The following is an 8,570-nucleotide window of genomic DNA, read 5'->3' on the forward strand; positions in this document are numbered from 1 at the left end:
CCTGTATCAAGGTATATTGTTTTTTTAATTTTATTTTATTGGAATAAAATAAAACAGCTAAAATTATCTATGATGCTATGGTTTAAACTCATTTTAGTGCGCTAGAGGAAGCACCATATTTTGTTTTAGTTGAGTGTTTTTGTGAATTGTGGAGATAAGTCAGGAAATGGTTGCATATAATTACATTTTGTTATGTGTTATTGTGTGGAGAGTTTGTATTACAGCCTGATTCCATGTATATTGGTTGTAATTCCTCTACTGCCCAGTTGACCCTAACAAAGTATGCCATAGTATGCCTCATCAAACCAAAATAACCGCGCAACCTTCTGTCAGTAAATGTTACATACTGAAGTTGCATAGCCGTATCGGCCTGCACTAAACTTTAATCACTCTATTAAAAGTTACTTTAAATGATCACTTGTCTTGGTTTTTATGAACTTATAAACATAATTGCTACACCACATTCTGGGAGAGAAAGGTACACCAACTGAAAACATCAGGTACAAAATTACAATAACTACAAAATACTATAAAAACTAAATGACCAGTCCCTGTTGGCTACATTGACCCAAAACACATAGTGTTCAATGTTAAATGCGCAGACATATATTGGACGCAGCGTTCTGTCCATTTTTGTTATTACTTGAGGTTTGAGTTGAAAGTTGATTTACAGATTTACACAGGCTCTTTACGCAGACGGGAAACTTTTTGATTCATGGTCCCTTGATAGTCCCAACTATCAAGGGACCATGCTTTAAAGCGATGGTGGACCAGCTCTATACCTCTGGGGAGTTGCTGAGATGCTCAGAGGAGTTGTTCAATTTACATGGGTTTTGCAAATTTGCAAAAGGTTTGTGATCATACCTGTGTAAGAGTTTTTTGGGGTTTTTTGTCAGTGGTGTGATTGGAGGCTCAAGATGCAATAAGGCTGGGGTGTCAAACTCCAGTCTTCAATGGCCACTGTATTGCATGTTTTTTTTTGTTTTTTTTTTTTTTGATGTGCCACTAGTTCAATACACCATGATCAAATTTACCAATGTAGACAAGTTCTTCAGAGTCCTGATGGCTTAATTATTTGATTCAGGTGTGTTGCAGCAGAGGCACATCTAAAAGTTGCAGGACACTGGCTCTCAAAACCTGGAGTTTAGCACCTATGCACAACAGGAGCTGTGTCTGCGCTCTCAGTAAAAAGTTGTTCTTGTTGTGGGTGTGGGTGTGGTGTTGGGTTCCACTTGGGCTGACCCTTGTAACAATCCTGTTTGTGGTGGTCTTGCATAAGATCATTAAGGTGTAGTCGCATAAGAAAGGGTCTCAGGTTTGGGAACATCAGGGTTTCATTTTTGTTTCTTTTTCAAATGACGTATGTTTTGTTGTAATCTTCAAGCTGTGACTTTCAATGTCCACTGGAATGGTTCCAAGCCTGAGCTCATGGTTCTCAACAGAAAAAACTTGTTCGTCCTTCTAGGTTGAGGGTCAATCCAGGCTTGAATGAGCTGTGATCTTCCAGAATAGGCTGGAGAAGGAATCCCAAAATTTCCCTCATTGACCTGTAACCCTAATCTGCAGGTGCAAACTCACCACACTGACATTGGAACCGACATTTGAGATACTGGACTATTATAAGTTACTGGGTGTCGCCTCAAAAATGAACTGGATTGGAGCCACAACACTGATGCTCTTTAAAGGATGGGTCAGAGTAGCTCTTCCCTGCCAAAGAAATTGAAATCTTTTGGGGAATTTTTTTTATTCGGGTGCCATCAGTTTCAGTGTAGTTTGTTAGAGAAGCAGCTTATCAACAACTGGGAGGAAGCGGGTAAATTAGCTTATCAGGAAGGCCAGCTCTTTCCTGGGATGCCCTCTCAGCCCAGTTCAGGTCCCACCCCATGCACAGTAAACATTTATAAAGCTACAAAAGAGCTTTAGAAATCATATGGTGGTACTTGGTTTAGATGCTACTATTATGTGTTTGATAAGCTGTCTCCATATTTCTTAACACTGATAAGTATGCTAAGATTATCTTGAGTTATTTTCTACTTACATACTGTGGATCAGATAGCAGCCAGAATGAGGTTTCATGAGTTAATTATTGATTAGACTACAGTGATAAGAAAGTATGTGAAAGAAGAAGGTTTGGTTCTTCTTTGGCCTTATGTTTTCCTTCAGTTATTGTTTCCTCATGAAAAGCTTTTCTTATTAATATGAGCATCAGTTGTTTGACACAGCCAGACCTCCCCGCTGGGAGAGCCAAACACTGATTACTGTATCTTGGCTGGTTTTAAAAGCTGTAAGACAGATATGGACCTGCAATACGATAAGGTAGTTAAATTAATGACTTTCTTCTTTATACCTGCTTGGCATGAACATAGGAGTGGACTGTCTGGAGCTTTGTTGACATGTTTCTTAGGAACATGTTGCTGGCCCCTCCTTCTACCATCTCAGCAGTGTTTGACAACATACCAACCCATTTTTGGACCATGCTTATGTAATCTTACCATTTGTTCCCTTTTGTTAAGCAAAGCAAGGTCAAACGAGAAAGTGAAACTGGTTTCTGTCTCCATACATCCTTGTTTACGGCTTTAAATGTTTTGCTTCCTCCAAGCTTGCTTGCCTGGTTTTCACATGAACATGCATGGATTTAAAATCAAAATATAGCTCTCACATGTGGACAGTTGGATGCGTTGGTTTTTAGGAATCAGGATTTCCTTCTGTTTCGGCCAACAGATTTAGCCATGTTCAAACACGAATGCTGGTGTTGGCGTACGGCTTTTTATTGAAAGTCTTTAGAACTTTGAGTATTGTCTTGGAATTAAGGCGGGTTCAGAAAACGCATACTTAGACTGTACTTTGACCTGCCTTTTGTGAGTATAATCCTTTTGGAAAAGAAAAAGGAAGGAGTGATTCACTCTAAATTGCTGGTTCTGTGTAACGGTGTGTAGCCACAACCTAGGCCACACGGTTAAAGGAGGCAATGCTATCCATAAAACCACAAGCCTCATCACAAACGCAGAACTGCATGTTTTATGTGAAGATAACATGGGTATCTAGAGCTTGTGTCATGCAGGTTTTGTTGAACTTAGGTGTCAAAAGAAGTTGGTGTTTACATGCACAGACATGGTATTGCTCTGTTTTCATATTCAACAGAATGTTAAAGAGGAACGAGACTGGTTTTCATGTGGGTATGCTTTCTCAGTACACATGTTATTAGGAAGTCTTATTTTCTAAGAACCATGGGCTATTAATGCGTCAACACTTTATTTCAGGTCAGTGTTAAATTCATCTTAAGGCTTTTGCCCACAGCAGGTGTCCTTCATATGGGGAATAGGAGCAGGTCACACTACATTACTTTCTAGTCTTGCTCTATGCAGGATGTGTTTCTCTAGAACAGGGGTGTCAAACTCAATTTCACCGAGGGCCACTTCAGCATATTGGCCCCCCTCAACGGGCCACATTGACGGTACAAATCAGGAGTGCATCCCTGCTAAAACACACCCCAGACAAAAGGTTGACTTCCCTCATTCAGTTCTGCAGAGGCTTATAATGAGTCAATGATCCAGGTGTGTTAGAGAAGGAATGTATCTAAAGTTGCACATGGTAGCTCTGGAAAACTAGACTTGGGCACCCCTAGCATAAATGTATAAAAATACAATGTTAAAAATAAATTAAACACCACCTCATATTGTTAAATAACTGATTTTATGTATTGAAGTTTTAAATATTACATTTGAGTTTCCATGGATGTAAAATTACTGCTCAGTTTAAAAATTACAATATTTAAATCAGTGTTTAAAGGTAAGCAAACAAATAATAAAAACAAATCACATGGGCAGAAATAATAGACTTTACGCAAAGATTTAGTCTCAGAGGCAACTGAAATCAATTAATTAGAAAAATCCTTTCTGAATATCATCTCATGGTCTCTGAACTAAATGCGTCTTTCTGACCGGGAGCTGACAGCGAGTTGAAGAGTTATGGACCGGACGCTTTGGAGCGTGTGGTTAGGAAGCGCATTACAAACCTTTGGTTGAATTGGCGCGTTAAATTAAAGTCTCCATTACAGACCAGAGAAAACTAAAGAGAATGCAACGTTGTGTTAATCCATTTGAGGAGCCGGTAGTTTATCTTGAGGAAATAAATGACGACGCAGAAGTTAATTAGACTGTAACATGCACAGTCCGCTGCTCAACCACTGCGGACGCGGCTCCGCCGCTGCGAAGAATTAAAACTCATCCAGCGGATTTAACAAATGGAGCCTTCTTGGTGCACGTTACCCAGGAGAGCGGCGTTCTGGAGGAGCTGCAGACGTGACATCTGTCCGTTTGGGAGAAGCGAAACCACGCAAAAAAAAAAAAAATCCTGTTTCTTTCAAGGTATGCCATGGCCAAGGTTAATAAAGTATGATACTTGTCATTTACTTTTCTGTCCTGCTTTTAACATCCCTGCCTTTTCTCCAGCAGTCACTCTGGACTGGTCACCAATCCATCACAGGGAGACACACAAGAGAGACATCAATGCTTGCACACATTAAGGGCAATGTGGCGTAGCTTAATGGACATGTTTTTTTTACTGTTTCAGGTAGGACTCAGCAAAAACCTATGCATGCAGAGAACGCACAAACTCCTGGATTGATGGAGTTAAATAAAGTAAGGTTCTGGAAGAAAAATTCTTTGGATCCTGCAAAAGACTTGAGACGGGGCTGGAGGTCCATTCATGCAACCTGAGCTAGAATGTAATGATTTGGAAAGTTGAAGTCCAGACCTAAATATAGTTTAGAACCTGTGTCCAGCCCTAAAAAATGAACTATAACTTTTTTGTGAGGAATAATTGGCAAAACTTCAGTTTATAGATGTGCGAAACTTGACATATCCCAAGCTCTATTTTTGGCATCGTATACTGGTAGGAACGGAATGTATTTTTAAATGAGCAAATAAGCTCTATAAACGTCACATTGTATAACAATAAAAGATTTGGACCCTGAGAACTAAGGAGAAGAGTAAGGAGGAAAAAAACCAGAGGCATTGTAAATGCTCTTTGGTTCGGTTTCCATGATGGCGTGGCTCCATGCAGGCTGGCCCTTCTGCCAGTGGGTGTGTCAGTGTCTGTGGGTGGCAGGGCAGTTGGCACAGGGATCAGGAGTGTCACAGTCGGAGAACAGTCTGCCTCTCTGATCAGCCCACCTCACCCGGAGAGCACAATGACTCAGTTATGTCGGAGCCCTGTTTTGCTATGGCAGTGTCACATGATGAGTGTGGATCTTCATGCTGTGTGTGTGTATTGTTGTACATGTATTAATTATGCTAATCCATGCTGTAAAAAAAAAAAAGCCTGGTTAGAATAATTGATCATGTGGTGCAAATATTAGGCCAATATTTCTGTTTAAAAATTAAGATATTAAGTATTAAAAATGCACCTTGTTTGTTTGAACAAGCAGCTAGTTCTGTAATGAGGGGACAGAAGGCCTCTTATTTAATGTGAGTCATGTTTCAAGGGTCAGAGTAACAAAAAGTGAAGGGGAAAAAAACAATAAAAAAATCAATTAAGATTTTAATTGGACCAAATGTCACCCTAAACTCTGCCTCTTTAGCCAAATTCATATTGTTTGTATGTAAGTGCTTCTAGTGAGCTCTTGTTCAGTTCCAAGCATAAGGAAAATGCTTGCTAGCTGAAATAATTGTCATGGTTTTGTTTTTACATAGCCTTGTGTTCTCTGTCTTAGAAACAAACCTCAGTCACCCTGTGATTTGCTGTTGACGTTTCCTGAGTGATTGATTGTTGTATCTTTAACATTCTTCTAAAAAATGTTTTCATTTACAGCGAGAACTCATTTTGTAATTGGGGCCTGCCCATGCAATGCATGGCAGGAACATATTTTTCTACACCCATCACCCTTAATGCGTCTCAGACCGCTGCGTACACCCCCAGAAAAGTGGTATCAAAACGTTCAGCTTGATCCCGAGAAGTGCACTATTATATTTAGTGGGATTCTGAGTTAAAATGGCGACATAAATTGCGAAAAACGACAATATCCCATTCAAGTCAATGGAGGCTACGCTCTGACTCATCCACACACAGTCACGCTACAGTCGTTAACTAGACATGTTAAATACCTGAAGAAATTTAACTGGGGCCTGCCCAACGTGTCCCCATCGGTTTGGACCCAGCGTTCTAACGCTTAACTAGTAACACGTCCATGCATGCCAGCAAGTTTGCACAGCTCAACTTGCCCCTGATAAAAACCAGGAGCCCATCCATACTGACGTGCTCAACCTGATCCACCGCCAAAGTGCTATAGCTGACCTGGTTCATCGCCACAGTGCAATGGCTGAACCTGATGGTAATTAACGACTGTTTCATCCCGCCTTGACAGCTGATGATTTAAAGTAATTTTCAGTCAACGGACTAAAATGTGGATCAGAATCAAAAGACATGGAAATTGGATCTAACTTAGCATTTTCTGAAAATGGTACACAATTAAATTAATTAATACTATTAGTGCTTTCATTAGATTTGATTGATTCTCTCCATATCTCATGGAATTACTTGTCCACAAGCAATTAAACAGTACATAGGTCCAAAATGGTTTGCTTGCAGGCATAAATAAAAGTAGGAAGGAGTGAAATATCAATGGAACAGCCACTTTGGCAAATATATCTTTAAAATGCCACAAAGGTCATGCCTGAAATATATCCATGGGTCCTTTGTGCTTGCAATACAATTGTATTGTGAAAACTGCAATTAAATATATTGTACAGCTCTAAAAATACTTAACTGCAAATAAAAAAAAAAAGTATGAAATTTGTGAGTGGGTGAGAGGTGGAATTGGCTCGTACCTCCATCGATCTGCTGTGTTTCTGGCCCCGTTTGTGCACTCCACTTGGCCCCTGAGAGCTGTTTTGTGGTCTTACTAGTAGCCTTCTGTGTATCACTGCACTGTCACACAGAGCGCCTCTTGTTTGGGCGCTGGCCTCATGTTAACTATGCTAATAACGAGGCTTACTGCTAAACTGTGAGGCATTGTGGTTTTGTCCCTAAAGGTAGAATAGATGCCATGGATGTCATTATCATTTTCCTTTTCTTCTTCCTCATGTTCATTCATAGGTCTGCTTTTGGAGCCTCTTAGCTTTAGTGAGTCAAAACCGTGCCTCTAATGCCTGAGGTCAGTGGGGTTTAGGAAAATGTTTGGTGGCAAAGCGTTGCAGAAGATGCTGACAATAGCATGGAAAATCTGCTCTTAAAATAGCAAACCATTCTGTGTTTGTGTTGTTAGTAATTTGTCCAATGCTTACAAATTACCACCGTTTTGAAGAATGTTCTCGGCTACACAAGAGACTAAGGCTGTGGTGTTGATAATGTTGTGGCCTGATAGTATTTTACGGTGAGACTGGATGGACGGGGCAGTACTCCATGTAAGGATGAGCAGCTGGCTGACTGGTCACTGCACTCGCTCATGTGACAATGCTATTTCTAGCCAATTCATTCCTTCTCCTGTCTGCCTTTAGCAACAAGAGTGAGTGGTGGAAATGTGACACCTCAGACGAGTGAGCCTGGTTGGTGCGGGCATTTGTCAGTGACCAGCGGTTTCTGTCATTTTTTTTTTTCATAACACCACCTTGTGTGATTGGATCTAACTGGTTTCAGCAGACAATGACATTTCAGTCATTCTGTTTTGAATAAAACAGAATGATGTGAAATGATAAGTTGTGCAGACTGGCATGCTTTGATGTGTTTTTAGAAAAATGTTTCTTGATAAACAGCTTCTGGCATCTTTGTGCTTCAACTAATTTTATTTTCAACAATTTGCTTACACTGAACTTGGTTAACTTTGACGCAGTTTTTCTAAGAAACAGCATCTGCAGCAAAGAGTGGTGTTGGTGTGACCTGGTAGCGCTTGCCGTAGGGTGTTTATTGATTGTAATTTTTTTTATGTTTATTGTTTTGACTGTTCACCCAAGCAAGCTGACATTGGCTGATTCCCATCACCAGCTGACTTCCTGGTGTAACTGTATTCAAAATGTATTTACAAAAGGTTTAGGCTAAGCTGTACTGCTAGTAAAAGTTCATGTAAATAATTTCCTTACAAAAAAAACGCTTGGACAAGAAAAAAAGATAAAACTAAGTGGTTAATTTTACCCAACTTGAGATGTCATTCTGTTGTGAAATATTATTGTGACCCAACAAAAATGTTGACCACCAATTCAAAATAAAGCTATTATGATAAGCAGATATGAAAATATTCAAGAACAACAAAACTTAGGCCTAATGGTGGTATGCTTCACAGCTGTCCAAACACACATCACCGTCGGAGCATCTTTCATACAGTGACACAAATGATGTGTTTGGTGACTTTAATGGGGGTAGATTTTCTTTAGATGTTTAATGGTTTGCAAAAAAAACAAAACAAAAAACAAACATACATATCCAGAGTTTGAAAAGCTTGTATTTGCTGTCGATTCAAAATGATGTAGTTAATATTTGTCGGATTAGGAGTTGTTTCTTCTTCCTAATTATTGTAATTCTCTCTGACATGCTTTAACTTTCGGGGTTCATGGTGATCAGATCTTGGACTTTTTTTT

The sequence above is a fragment of the Poecilia formosa genome, unplaced genomic scaffold (genome assembly GCF_000485575.1).
Source record: "Poecilia formosa unplaced genomic scaffold, Poecilia_formosa-5.1.2 Scaffold92, whole genome shotgun sequence".
Classification (NCBI taxonomy): domain Eukaryota; kingdom Metazoa; phylum Chordata; class Actinopteri; order Cyprinodontiformes; family Poeciliidae; genus Poecilia; species Poecilia formosa.